General features: G+C 46.5%; 1 long non-coding RNA gene across 1 annotated transcript; it reads right to left on the reverse strand.

Moving 5' to 3' along the window:
* Window positions 1-1,882: 1,882 nt before the first annotated feature.
* Window positions 1,883-12,886, reverse strand: LOC122929138. The gene is made up of 2 exons (XR_006387961.1): window positions 12,838-12,886; window positions 1,883-2,516 (listed from the first exon to the last, which is right to left on the reverse strand). It is a non-coding gene; the product is annotated as an uncharacterized LOC122929138 (long non-coding RNA).
* Between the last annotated feature and the right edge of the window lie 1,991 nt (window positions 12,887-14,877).

Raw genomic sequence — 14,877 nt, forward strand, 5'->3', positions numbered from 1 at the left:
CATGTCTGTATAGTTAGTTTAGATGTTTTATTCTAGTGAAAGGTCCTCTTTAAGGACACGGATGTTTGGCTGCGATTGATGGTATCGAAAAAAGACCGCCCACCTTTCCAGAGGCCACTGGTTCAGGGGGACCTTCCACCCCAGGGCATGTTGGCTGTTTAATGAGGGGCACTGCAGGTTCGCCGGTTTGTGAAAATATATTAATGAATGCTCGGCCTGTGGCGGTTCTCACCCGGCTAATAGGTGCGCCCGCCCCCCCGTTAAGAGCACAAGGACTCTGGTGAGCATAGCCACGATGGGCCCCTGGCTAGACAGGTACCCCAATAAGCAGGCGGCGCAGCTGTGTTTCGGTTTCTCCTTTGTTTTTTTTATTCCATTAGTTCTCAATCGGTTACCAGTTTTTTCGGATAACCTCAAATTGGCGCAGGAGCTCCCGGAGGTTCTTAGGGAGAAGATTGGTAGGGAGGTTGCTCTGGGTAGAATCAAGGGCCCGTTCGCCGAGATTCCATTCCCTAATCTCAGGGTTTCTCCGCTGGGTGTGGTCCCTAAGAAGGAGCCGGGGAAGTTTAGGTTGATACATCATCTTTCCCATCCGAGGGGTTCGTCCGTGAATCATGCCATCCGACCCAAAGATTCTTCTGTGTCGCATGTCTCTTTTAACCGTGCGGTTTCGATGGTTAGGGAGGCGGGTAGGGGTCGGACATTGAATCGGCTTTTCGTCTGCTCCCTGTTCACTTGTTAGTTTGCCGTTTTGATGGAAAGTTTTACTATGACAACTATGGGTGTTCCAACACCTATGGGTGTTCCATTTCATGTCATTATTTTGAAATATTTGGTTCTTTCCTGGAATGGGTTGTTCGGTATAAATCAGGCTCCACGTCAGTCATACATTATTTGGACGATTTTATTTTTGTCTCCTCTGGTTTGGGGGACGGTTGCTTGATCCTATTGAATGTTTTCCTGGAACGAATGGCCCAGTTCGGGATCTCCATTCCGGCTGGCCCAGTCACGCGGCTGTTGTTTCTGGGTATTGAAATTGACACGGTGGATATGGTTTTTCGGTATGTATTTGCCAAGAATCTCTAATTTGTAAAATAAGCATAGCATTAGCACCAGAATGGTCTTTATAATTATGGCATTATTGTACTTTGCAGAGTGCTGCTGCATTGTTCCTTTTTTTTTCTGTATGTTTCTAGCCATGGCACCAGGAGAGATATAGAGTGGGCTTGATATTGGGTTGCAGGCGAGATGTCCGGTAATTCTGGTCATTCATACTGGGGACAATGATATAGGTTCCCTGTGGTTGGCGGAGTTTTTGACCCTTATCTGGTCTTACTTGGAGCGGTTTCTATTGTTTTTCAAGGAGGTAGTTTTGGTCTGGTCCGAGATCATTCCCCAGGTAGTATGGCAAGGTGCCAGGGAGGGGGAAGCGGTGGAGAAATGCAGGCACACCGTGAATGAACGTATATCCCGCAATGTTAGGTCCCGGGGAAGCATAGTGGTTCGCCATCTGCAGCTGTAAGGTGATAACCGTTCTTTAAATTGGCCTGATGGCGTTCACCTTTCCGATATCGGATTGGACATATTTCTTTCCGGTCTTCAGGATGGGGTGGAGCAGGGCCTGTTTTTGTTGGGTTGTGGTCGGAGTCCTGTTTGAGAGGATGGGTCTCCTTCATGGCAGCAAGTCAATATAGCGGAGAGGTGTTGGAGACAAATTGTCGTATCTGCCTGCTGGGGGTACAGCGGCCGGCAGACTGCCTTGTTTAGTTATGGTGTTCTTATGATTTTGCTGCTTTAATAAATAGCTGTGTCCGATCACCACCCAACAATACATTATTAAGTGCCTTGTATTAACTTTCTCTACATGATACAAGCCACTTGCTGAAGTGGGGCAATTCCTTTAATGCAAATACTGTACATGTATGTAATTGATTATGCATTAAGAGGTTAATATGACACCAGTGACATTTGCGGTCAAAGCTCTTTAAGACTCTGCAGACTTTAGACCTCAGGACACTCAAAAGTACTAACAATCGATTAGCTGCTTGTTTGAAATCAGACTTTGCCATTAAACTGAATACTTACTGCAAGATATTGTTCTGACCAACTTTGATCTGGTTTCGTCTTCCTGATCTGACTGCTCTTTCCTTGAAATGACGATCTTCCCCGCCCATTGTAAAACTATATACATTGTTGTCCCCTATCCAAGTCTGCACATCACCAGCTGCGACCGTCCCAGAGGAGACCACCATGACGTCCACCCTTGGAATTCTCACCATCTTCTCAGCTCTTGTAGCAACAGGTACATTTTGAAAACTGTGGGATCACTCTAGCGCAGTGTTCCTCAACTGCAGTCCTCAGTGCCCACCTAGCAATCATATTCAGGATTTCCTTTGTAGCAATACAGGACATAGAAAGCATACAGATGTAGCAGAGGTGAATTTGTAAGTAGCTTGTCTTTTGTGCACTGCGATAACGTTCTTCGTGATTATACAGTAGACGGTTTAGTTGCAGTCCTAGGTAAAACCATAGATTGTGAGTTAACTCAAATTCATAACCAAATAACAAAATCTAATTCTAACTTTTTGCCAGTGGAAAATTCATGTGTGTAAGAAGCCTTAGTGACGTATGTTACCTTTATATGGCAGTATAGTATGGCATCTGATGGGACATACGGTACTAGGATTTGTTTCTGTAGAATTCTTGGAGAATACCCATTTCTGTATAGATTCAGAGCTGTAGAGATTTATCAGCTGCTGATATTATATTTCTGTACAAGTTAGGGTCGGTTCGCACTACCGTTACGCCATTCCGTTATAGGTTCCGTTTATAACTAAATGGCCACACGGAATGCAAAACAGAAGTCTTTTAGAGGCATTACGTTTTGATCCGTCCTAATAGAAGTCTGTGGGCAATCATAACGGATCCGCCTGGTTTCTGTTATGCAGGATAGAAAAAAAAAGTCCTGTCAACATCATGCATAACGGAAACCAGGCGGATCCGCTATGATTGCCCACAGACTTCTATTAGGACGGAGAAAAACGGAATGCCTCTTAAAGACTTCTGTTTTGCATTCCGTGTGGCCATTTAGTTATAAACGGAACCTATAACAGAATGGCGTAACGGTAGTGTGAACCCACCCATTAGCACAGTGCCATTTTAGGGCATGTTGCACTTGTTTTGACCCATCCCACATTCAATTTAGGTTTTCAATAAAAAAATAATTTATATATTTCCAGCTTGCGCGCTCTTATGCACAGAATGTAGTACTATGGAGCCATCTGCCACCTCATGCTCTGGCAATAAAATTACTTGTGAAAATGGCTTTTTATGTGGATCCACCATCCATGAAACGATACAAGGTGAGTCAAGGAATAATAACCTACAATCTGCTGTTGGCTTTCAGTTTCTTTTGGTCTCCATCCTGTTCTATTGTTATTGGATTTCTTTCTTTCTTTTTGTCTATTTATTTTCTTTTGCAGAATAAGGCTACTTTCACTTCAGCGTTTTCCTTTCCGGTATTGAAATCTGTCATAGGATCTCCATGCCGGAGGAAAACGCTTCCGTTTTGTCCCCATTCATTGTCAATGGGGACAAAACTGACCTGAATGGTACAGAATGTGCCACAATGCATTCCATTCCATTTGGTTGCATTCCCATGCTGGACATAAAAACGCTGCAAGCAGCGCTTCTGAATGCGTCATGGGACGCCCAGCAAGATGGTTCCAGCATGAAACACAATAAAAGGTCAATGGTGTAGGATCCGTTTTCTGGGATCCAAAAGAAAACACATCCGGTGCCCATTGACTTACAATGGTTTTAGTGGTGGATCTGTCATGGCTATGTAAGGCTAGGTCTACACGACGACATTTGTTGCGCGACATTTTGTTGCACTAATGTCGCGCGACAATTTTTATAATGGCAGTCTATGGTGTCGCACTGCAACATGCGACATGCTGCGACTGCGACGCAACAGCCGCAGAAAATCCATTAGAGATGGATTTTTCTGCGACTGTTGCGTCGCAGCATGTCGCATGTTGCAGTGCGACACCATAGACTGCCATTATAAAAATTGTTGCGCGACAGATCTAGCAAAAACGCAGATGTGAAAGTAGCCTAAGGGTACTTTCACATTAGCGTTATTCTTTTCTGGCGCTGAGTTCCATCCTAGGGGCTCAATACTGGAAAAGAACTGATCAGTTTTATCCCCATGCATTCTGAATGGAGAGTAATCAGTTCAGGATGCATCAGGATGTCTTCAGTTCAGTCTTTTTGACTTTTCAGGACGGAGATAATACCTCAGCATGCTACGGTTTTATCTCCGGCCCAAAAAAACGGAACACTTGCCTGAGTGCCCGAATTTCTGCACTCACTGAAAAACGATCGACTGAGTTTTTAATCTCACTGATCAATGGTCTTTGGGTATATCTAATAATCCTGTTTAACAGTATATTTAGATGGTGTAAACTTACACTAGAGTCCAAATCTATCACAGTGGCTATTTTATATAATTTTACACCGCTGTCTGGTTAACTTAATGTGCGCCAACATTTTGTTGCAATTCCAGGACATTTTGGCGCATCTTAACCACTTCAACCCCGCTAGCTGAAACACCCTTAATGACCAGGCCACTTTTTACACTTCTGCACTTCACTACTTTCACCGTTTATTGCTCGGTCATGCAACTTACCACCCAAATGAATTTTACCTCCTTTTCTTCTCACTAATAGAGCTTTCATTTGGTGGAATTTCATTGCTGCTGACATTTTTACTTTTTTTGTTATTAATCGAAATTTAACGATTTTTTTGCAAAAAAATGACATTTTTCACTTTCAGTTGTAAAATTTTGCAAAAAAACCGACATCCATATATAAAATTTTCGCTAAATTTATTGTTCAACATGTCTTTGATAAAAAAAAAATGTTTGGGTAAAAAAAAAAAAATGGTTTGTGTAAAAGTTATAGCGTTTGCAAACTATGGTACAAAAATGTGAATTTCCACTTTTTGAAGCAGCTCTGACTTTCTGAGCACCTGTCATGATTCCTGAGGTTCTACAATGCCCAGACAGTAGAAAAACCCCACAAATGACCCCACTTCGGAAAGTAGACACCCTAAGGTATTCGCTGATGGGCATAGTGAGTTCATAGAACTTATTTTTTGTCACAATTTAGCAAAAAATTATGATTTTTTTTTTTTCTTACAAACTCTCATATTCCACTAACTTGTGACAAAAAATAAAAACTTCCATGAACTCACTATGCCCATCATGAAATACCTTGGGGTGTCTTCTTTCCAAAATGGGGTCACTTGTGGGGAAGTTATACTGCCCTGGCATTTTAGGGGCCCAGATGCGTGAGAAGTAGTTTGAAATCAAAATCTGTAAAAAAATGGCCTGTGAAATCCGAAAGGTGCTCTTTGGAATGTGGGCCCCTTTGCCCACCTAGGCTGCAAAAAAGTGTCACACATGTGGTATCGCCGTACTCAGGAGAAGTTGGGGAATGCGTTTTGGGGTGTCATTTTACATATACCCATGCTGGGTGAGAGAAATGGCATTTGACCAAGATATTTATCTCAGCCAGCATGGGTATATGTAAAATGACACCCCAAAACACATTCCCCAACTTCTCCTGAGTACGGCGATACCACATGTGTGACACTTTTTTGCAGCCTAGGTGGGCAAAGGGGCCCACATTCCAAAGAGCACCTTTAGGATTTCACAGGCCATTTTTTACACATTTTGATTTAAAACTACTTTGCACGCATTTGGGCTCCTAAAATGCCAGGGCAGTATAAATACCACACATGTGACCCCATTCTGGAAAGAAGACACCCCAAGGTATTTCGTGATGGGCATAGTGAGTTCATGGAAGTTTTTATTTTTTGTCACAAGTTAGTGGAATATGAGACTTTGTAAGAAAAAAAATAATAATCATTTTCCGCTAACTTGTGACAAAAAATAAAAAATTCCAGGAACTCGCCATGCCCCTCACAAAATACCTTGGGGTATCTTCTTTCCAGAATGGGGTCACTTGTTGGGTAGTTATACTGCCCTGGCATTTTAGGAGCCCGGATGCGTGAGAAGTAGTTTGAAATCAAAATCTGTAAAAAATGGCCTGTGAAATCCGAAAGGTGCTCTTTGGAATGTGGGCCCCTTTGCCCACCTAGGCTGCAAAAAAGTGTCACACATGTGGTATCGCCGTACTCAGGAGAAGTTGGGGAATGCGTTTTGGGGTGTCATTTTACATATACCCATGCTGGGTGAGAGAAATATCTCGGCAAAAGACAACTTTGACCATTTTTTTATACAAAGTTGGCATTTGACCAAGATATTTATCTCACCCATCATGGGTATATGTAAAATTACTCCCCAAAACACATTCCCCAACTTCTCCTGAGTACAGCGATACCACATGTGTGACACTTTTTTGCAGCCTAGATGCGCAAAGGTGCCCAAATTCCTTTTAGGAGGGCATTTTTAGACATTTGGATCCCAGACTTCTTCTCACGCTTTAGGGCCCCTAAAAATCCAGGGCAGTATAAATACCCCACATGTGACCCCATTTTGGAAAGAAGACACTTCAAGGTATTCAATGAGGGGCATGGTGAGTTCATATAAAAAAACATTTTTGGGCACAAGTTAGCGGAAATTGATTTTTTTTTGTTTTTTCTCACAAAGTCTCACTTTCCGCTAACTTAGGACAAAAATTTCAATCTTTCATGGACTCAATATGCCCCTCAGCGAATACCTTGGGGTGTCTTCTTTCCAAAATGGGGTCACATGTGTGGTATTTATACTGCCCTGGCATTTTAGGGGCCCTAAAGTGTGAGAAGAAGTCTGGAATATAAAAAATGTTACGCATGAGGGGTATGGTGAGTTCATGTGAGATTTTATTTTTTGACACATGTTAGTGGAATATGAGACTTTGTAAGAAAAAACAAAGCAAAAAAAAATTTCCGCTAACTTGTGCCAAAAAAATGTTGATCACCCCCCTGTAAGGCTCCATTCAGAGGTCCGTATGTGTTTTGCGGATCCATGGATCCATGTATCGGATCCGCAAAACACATACGGACGTTTGAATGGAGCCTTACAGGGGGGTGATCAATGACAGGGGGGTGATCAGGAAGTCTATATGGGGTGATCACCACCCTGTCATTGATCACTACCCTGTCATTGATCACCCCCCTGTAAGGCTCCATTCAGAGGTCCGTATGTGTTTTGCGGATCCATGGATCCATGGATCGGATCCGCAAAACACATACGGACGTCTGAATGGAGCCTTACAGGGGGGTGATCAATTACAGGGGGGTGATCAATGACAGGTGGGTGATCAGGGAGTCTTATATAGGGTGATCAGGGGTTATCAAGGGGTTAATAAGTGACAGGGGGGGTGTAGTGTAGTGTGGTGATTGGTGCTACTTATTACTGAGCTGCCTGTGTCCTCTGGTGGTCGATCCAAGCAAAAAGGACCACCAGAGGACCAGGTAGCAGGTATATTAGACGCTGTTATCAAAACAGCGTCTAATATACCTGTTAGGGGTTAAAAAAAAATCACATCTACAGCCTGCCAGTGAACGATCGCCGCTGGCAGGCTGTAGATCCACTCGCTTACCTTCCGATACTGTGAACGCGTGCGCCGATGTGCGCGCGTTCACAGGAAGTCTCGCGTCTCGCGAGATGACGCATAGATGCGTGACTGCGCAGAGCTGCCGCCTCCGGACCCCGATCCTGCGTTAGGCGGTCCGGAGGTGGTAAAAGGCTATGTACACCTTCGGAGGCAATATTTTTTTTTTTATGATTACATGTTAGGCTACTTTCACACTAGCGTTTTACTGGATGCGGCAGGGCTCAGCAGGAACGCTTCCGTTATGAACGGATCCGTTTGTATTATCTTTAACATAGCCCAAACTGATCCGTCATGAACTCCATTGAAAGTTAATGGGGGACGGATCCTTTTTCTATTGTGGCAGAGAAAACACATCCGTCTCTACTGACTTGCATTGTGGGTCATGCCGGATCCGTCTTGTTCCGCATCCCAGGATGGAAAGCCAACCGCAGCACGCTGCTCTCCAGTATGAGAACGGAACGGAATGCATTTTGGAGCGCTCCGTTCTGTTCAGTTACGTTTTGTCCCCATTGACAATAAATGGGGACAAAACGGAAGCGTTTTTTTCCGGTATTGAGACCCTATGACGGAACTCAAAACCTTACTCACTTTTGGTTAAAAAACATTTTTTTTCAATTGGCCTTTATTTAAGGGTTACCTGTTTTTCTAGCTGTGTGACTGGTACGTTCACTTTGTGCCAGTCATCTAATATCTCTAAGTTACTGAGAAGTCATAAACACTTATTGAAGCCACATACTTATCAGAAAGATAAGAACTGAGTTATGATGAGTGTTTAGAAGGTCAGAGAGCAGAGATAAGGGGGGGGGACACTTATCAATGTATTTACGCCACAGTTGAAGCATAAAAAGTCACACCTTATGGCGCACGGCATCTGCATCACAGCATCATCATTCACTTTTCTGAAGTGCTGAGGGGAAGGGGGGAAGGGGCGTGGCTTAGTGGGAGGGGCGTGGCATTGTACCGCTGCAACATTTACTATAACATTTGCCAGAAAGTGGCGGAAGTTATAGCTGAAGTCTATGCTTTTCTCACGCCAGTGCAGGGAGATCAGTATTGCTATACGGTATCTCCCCCAAGGAATCCGTCTGCTCCTGGTCTGATGGAAAAGACAGAAAATATAAAGGGTGCTATATGTATATTTTTTTTATTGCGTTTTTATACTGAAAAAAATAAACCTTGGGGAAAAAAAAATAATTTTTTCTTTTAGTCTCCATATTCTGACCCCTATTCCTTTTTTTGTATTTATGTGTGCGGAGCTGTGTTACAACAAAAAATTTTGCAGGGCGATCTGTCATTTGAGTGATACCATTTTGGGATGTGCACCACTTTTTGATCACTTGCTATTTAATTTTTTGTGGGAGGAGAAGTGACTTTTTTTTCCACTTTGCTGCTTTCTGTATAGGATTACATTTTCTATATTTTAATAGTATGATGTGTATTTTTTTTTTATATGGGGAAAAGGGGGTGATTTGAATTTTTATAGTTTTTGGTATTTTTTAAATGTATAAAAACATTTTTTTTAACACTTTTTTTATAGTTACCATAGGGAACAATAACAAGCAGTCATTGGATTGCTTTTCTCATAGACTGAAATGCATGAGCACTGGAGTCTATGAGGATTTAATTGTATTTCTATAGAGCTCTGCCACAGGCAGGGGCTTCAGAGACATTACTAAACAGAAGGACAGAGGCTGCTGCTAACACACTCCGGCGCCCCCAATCCCCGCCGGAGGAAGCCGGAGAACACACGGAAGCTCGCGCTTCTGGGCTTTCAACATTCAGATGTCGTGGTCAGGATCGACCATGGCATCTGAAGCGTTTAATGTCTGAGATCAGCATTACCGCCGGTGGCGGACATTGGCCACGGGTATCTGCTGTGTGAAACAGCCAGCATATGGCAGCTATGGAGCCTGTTCCATTCAGGAGCGGGCACCATGTTTAACCTCTTCATATATATGGACGTAACTGCACATCCAAATTGCAAGTGACACTCACGTCCAAACTGCTTCCCGGGGCTGTGACACTACAGAAAAAAATGAAATTTTAAAATTTTGTAAGTTTGAATAACTTAAGGGGTGTAGTTTCTAAAATGGGGTCATTTATGGGGGGTTTCTATTATGTAAGCCCCACAAAGTGACTCCATAACTGAACTGGTCCTTAAAAAAGATTTGCTTCTAAACTTTTAAATAAAATGACATTTCCAAAATGATGCCAACATAAAGCAGACGTATGGGGAATGTAAAGTAATAACTTATTTATGAGATTTTACTATCCGTCTTAGGCCTTATGCACACGGCCGTTGTTCTGGTCCGCATCCGACCGTGAAGCCCGTGCCCGTATTGCGGCCCGCATTTGCGGATCCGCAATATACGGGCACCCTTCCGTGGCCATTCCGCATCACTGAGGCGAACCCATTCGTTTCAATGGGTCCGCAAATCCGGAGATGCGGAATGGAATCACGGAACGGAAGCACTACGGGGTGCTTTCTGGGGTAACGTTCCGTGCCTCCGCACTGCAAAAACAAAAGAGCTTGCTCTATCTTTTTGCGGAACGGAGGGATCATAGACCCTATTCAAGTGAATAGGGCCGCGATCCCCATGAGGCTGGCACACAGTGGTTGCCCCTGCATTGCAGACCGCAATATGCGGTCCACAGCACGGGCACGGGCTTCATACTGTCGTGTGAATGAGCCCTTACCCTGCCTCAGGTGACCCTAATGCTTCAGTTATGTAACAGAGCCGGTCAGCACTCGCTCGTTGCACACTGCACGGGAAAAGGGGTAGCCTCCAAAATCAACATGTGATAATAAATCCCAGCAGCTGTGTCTCTGCAAAGTAACAGCTCCTAGGATTTATTATCACACGTCTCCTCCGTTTGTGCCCTTTGCTCACGTTGATCCTCTAGCGCAGTGATGGCTAACCTTGGCTCTCCAGCTGTGGTAAAACTACAACTCCCAAGATGCCCCCCTTGCTTGGCTGCTCTCAGAACTCTATAGAAATAAATGGAGCATGCTGGGAGTCGTAGTTTCACCACAGCTGGGGTGCCAAGGTTAGCCATCACTGCTCTAGCGCCTTTGCTTGGGCTTTGTTAAAGGTTATGACCTGCAAAGTAGGTTGGACTTATGACCGAAAGATTCTGCACAGTGCGTCACATTCTCCAGTATTGACACGTATGGTTTACATGGCGGCAGTAATGCTATGACTCGAGGAGGTAAGATATTCTCAGACCACTCATACCCCATTAACCCCTATCCCAATAAAACACGTAGACCGTAATTCTTGGTGGAAAGGCCATAGCAGCCGTTTATTAAAACAGCACCAATATTCTAACATCATTTTTAAAACCATACATTATTAAATATCATCAAATAAATACAAACATAACAATACAATGTGATAACATTTTACTTCTGCGGTAGGATCCTAGAAGGCAACCCTAGCAAGCTGCGATCTTCACTCCACACATCTTCCACCTTACCCTCGGCCGCACTCGCCGACCCAAGGGCACCAAAATCCTCCAAAAACCATATATTCCTCTACCCCTGTAGGCCTCTTTAGCCCAACAGGAGCCCCCATCTTTCAGCTTACCGAACCACATGGTGCATGCTCCAAACGTGTCATGCACCTACTAAAACATAGTATTGCCTTCCAGGACCCCCCGTTACCTGCCACCGACGCACATAGGTGACACCTCACCTATGGACGTCCCGCCACACCCTGAAAGCTGACTCCAAACCATCCTGCAACCCCAACGCCCACAAGTCCATGCCGATCTCATTAAGATGTACCCCGTCCGACCTGAGGAACTGAGGCGACGCCACCTCCAACTCCCTGTGACGAACCACAAAACCGCCCTGCCGCCGAACAAAACGCCCCACCTCTTTGTTCAGTTTTGCCCGAGCCTTGTTGATGCGATCCACAGACCTCGCAAAACGCCACGAACTCCTGGCCACCACCTCCGACCACACGACCAACAAATCCGGGAACTCCTCCATCAACCGCAACAGATCCAATTTGATGTCCCTAATGACGTCTCTCGACCGGCGAACCCCTAAGTCATTCCCGCCCACATGCAAAACCACAATGTCCGGGCACCTGTCCAAGGAAGCAAAAGCATGAAATTCCGGCAACACGCGCCCCCACAACATACCCCGCAAACCAATCCACCGGACCTTGCAGCTCGCCCGGCTGAAAACCCAACTGCCGACCGCTCCTCCGCACATCCGCTCTCAACGCCCCCCAGTACACGTAGGAATGACAGAAAATCCACGCCAAGCAAGGACGTGCACCTGAAAAACACACAAAGAGATAAAACGGGACCACAACAGGCAAAGAACGATTCGCCGACAACCAGACCACCCCCCCACACCAATATCACAACATGTGCGGACGAATATATGAACGGAAACACGCAGACTCCCACCAGCCAATCCGCATAATGACATCCTCACCTAAACCCCATCTGGCGGCCTCCGTCGCCGCCCCAATCCGAAAAGAATGGGACGCAAACTCACTTGCCACATAACCCGCCGCCGTCAAACACTTCCGAAAAACCGACACGAACTGGTAACGAGACAAAACCGAGCCATCCGCATGTACCAACAACCCCACACCCCCACTCGGCCGAAGCACCAAAAACAACGAACCGGACACACCACTGAACCAGGCAAAGACCGCAACACAATACACACCTTTACCCACCTGGTCCGTTTTCGACTTACGCAAAACACAGCGCAAGCCCCTTCCATAAACACTGACATCCTCCCGCAACAAGCCACCCCCACGCACACGACTGGCCGCAACCAGCTCAGAAACCCGAAAGGCCCCAAAGAAAGCCAAGGAGAAGGCAGCTCTAAACAAACACACCTCATACCAAGACTCACACACGCACCCCGCCCGATCCCATAACAACTGCAGAATCGGAAACAAAACCGGACGACGGGAGTCCTTCCTCACCACACTGCGACGATACCCCTTCAACGCCTGTCGCACCAAAAAACTCCTGGACACATCGGCCAAACCCCTCATCCGTAACCAAAAAGCAACAGCCGCCACCCTCCTAGCAGCTACAGAAAAAGACAAACCATCGCTAAACGACATCCCCACAAAATAAACAAGCAACGAATGAAAATCCCCCGCCCCACTACAACCCCCCACCTGCTCAATCAAACGTTCCCACTGCGACCACACAGAAGAATAAGCCGACCACGTACCGCTACTCACGGACCGTTGCACCAGATCTAACGAGACCCCAAGGCCACGCTCCAGAGCCACTGAGGACACAGCAGACCCGACACCTCCGCGCCCGGAACCAAAGCTGCGAAAACGATCCCACTGGAAACGAGAAAGAGCATCAGCGATGGAATTATCAACTCCAGGCACATGAACCGCTAAAAAACACGCATTCAACTTCAACCCGTTCAAAACCAAAAGACGAAGCAACCGCATCACAGGAGGCGAATTCGCCGACTGACGATTCACCGCCTGCACCACCCCCAAATTGTCACAACAAAAACGCACCCTCCTATTCAAACTCGGTAGCCAAAACAATCGGGAACAATTCCAACAGAGCCAAGTTCCCAAGGAAACCAGCCACCCTCCATTCCTCCGGCCATGCACCCGCGCTCCACTGCCCCTGACAAAAAGCCCCGTAACCACACGAACCAGACGCATCCGTAAACAACTCCAAATCCACATTAAAAACGGGCGACTCCATCCACACCGAACGGCCGTTAAAATCCCTCAAAAAACACTCCCACACCTCCAGATCAGCACGCACCTCCGCCGACAACCGCACAAAATGAAACGGGGCCCTCACACCCGCGGTGGCCATAGACAGACGCCTACAAAAAACCCGACCCATAGGCAAAATCCTACAGGCAAAATTCAACTTACCCAAGACGGACTGTACCCTCCTAAGCTGCGCCTTCCTAGCATTCCGCAGCAAACCCACCTCACAACGCAAGTCCTCCACCTTATCCAAAGGCAACCGACACTCCATAGCAACGCTGTCAATCTCAATACCCAAAAACTTCACCATCGTAGCCGGGCCCTCCGTTTTCTCACGCGCCAACGGAACCCCAAAACTCGCAGCCACCCGCTCCATGGTATGCAACAAAACCGAACACACCCGGGAACCCGCCGGCGCCAAAAACAAAAAATCATCCAGGTAATGCAGCACAGAACTCCATCCCGCCTCCTGCCGCACCACCCATTCCAAAAAAGAACTGAACGTCTCGAACAACGAACACGAGATCGCACAACCCATAGGCAAGCAACAATCCAAGAAAAACTGACCCTCCCACTTAAAACCAAGCAAACGAAAGCTATCCGGGTGAATAGGCAACAAACGGAACGCCGCCTCAATGTCTGTCTTCGCTAACAACGCACCCTGCCCAAAACGGCGCACCCACCGAATCGCCTCATCAAACGACGTATAAGACACAGAGCAGAGCTCATCGTCAATCCCATCATTCACAGAACCCCCCACCGGGTAAGACAAGTTATGAATAAGCCGAAATTTGCCAGGCTCCGTCTTCGGGACCAGACCCAATGGAGAAACCCACAAATCCGGCAATGGACAATCTAGAAAAGGGCCCGCAATCCTCCCGGCTAACACTTCCTTCGCAATTTTCTCGGAAACCACCTCCGGCCGCCGCAACGCCGAAGACAGATTACGCACTGCCACCCCCACTCCAACCGCCGAACACGGAATCCGAAAACCATCCCGAAACCCCGCAAGCAATAACGATGCCGCCTCCCTATTTGGATACGTCTCTAGAAAGGGGGCCATCACGTCCACCCTCACCGGGGTCACTCCTCTTCTGCGCAGCCTCGAATCCCTTCCCCCTGCCACGCTTGAAACACCGCGCAAAACTGTGGGATCCGTCCACAACCGGAGCACTCATGTTTGAACCGACAGTCCGACAGGAACTTGCAATGACCCTCATTGAACTGCCAGCAACAACCTCTCCGCCCCCCCCCCCCTGAGGACTCAGACGCCGAGGAACCCCTGGCCGCCCCACGAAAGGGCTGAATCAACCCCTTCGGCGCCGCCATCAAACGCATCCAAAGGCCTATGTCCTTATGATCCCACCTAATGCTAGGCCTGACCGCCTTCCACTGCCGAAACTGCTCATCATACCTGAGCCACGCCACCCCACCATACGTCCGATACGCCTCCCCCACAGCGTCCATATAGAAAAAAAGAGCAGAACAATGCTCCGGCGCCTTCTCGCCCACCACACTAGCCA

Source organism: Bufo gargarizans, chromosome 2 (genome assembly GCF_014858855.1).
Source record: "Bufo gargarizans isolate SCDJY-AF-19 chromosome 2, ASM1485885v1, whole genome shotgun sequence".
NCBI classification, from domain to species: domain Eukaryota; kingdom Metazoa; phylum Chordata; class Amphibia; order Anura; family Bufonidae; genus Bufo; species Bufo gargarizans.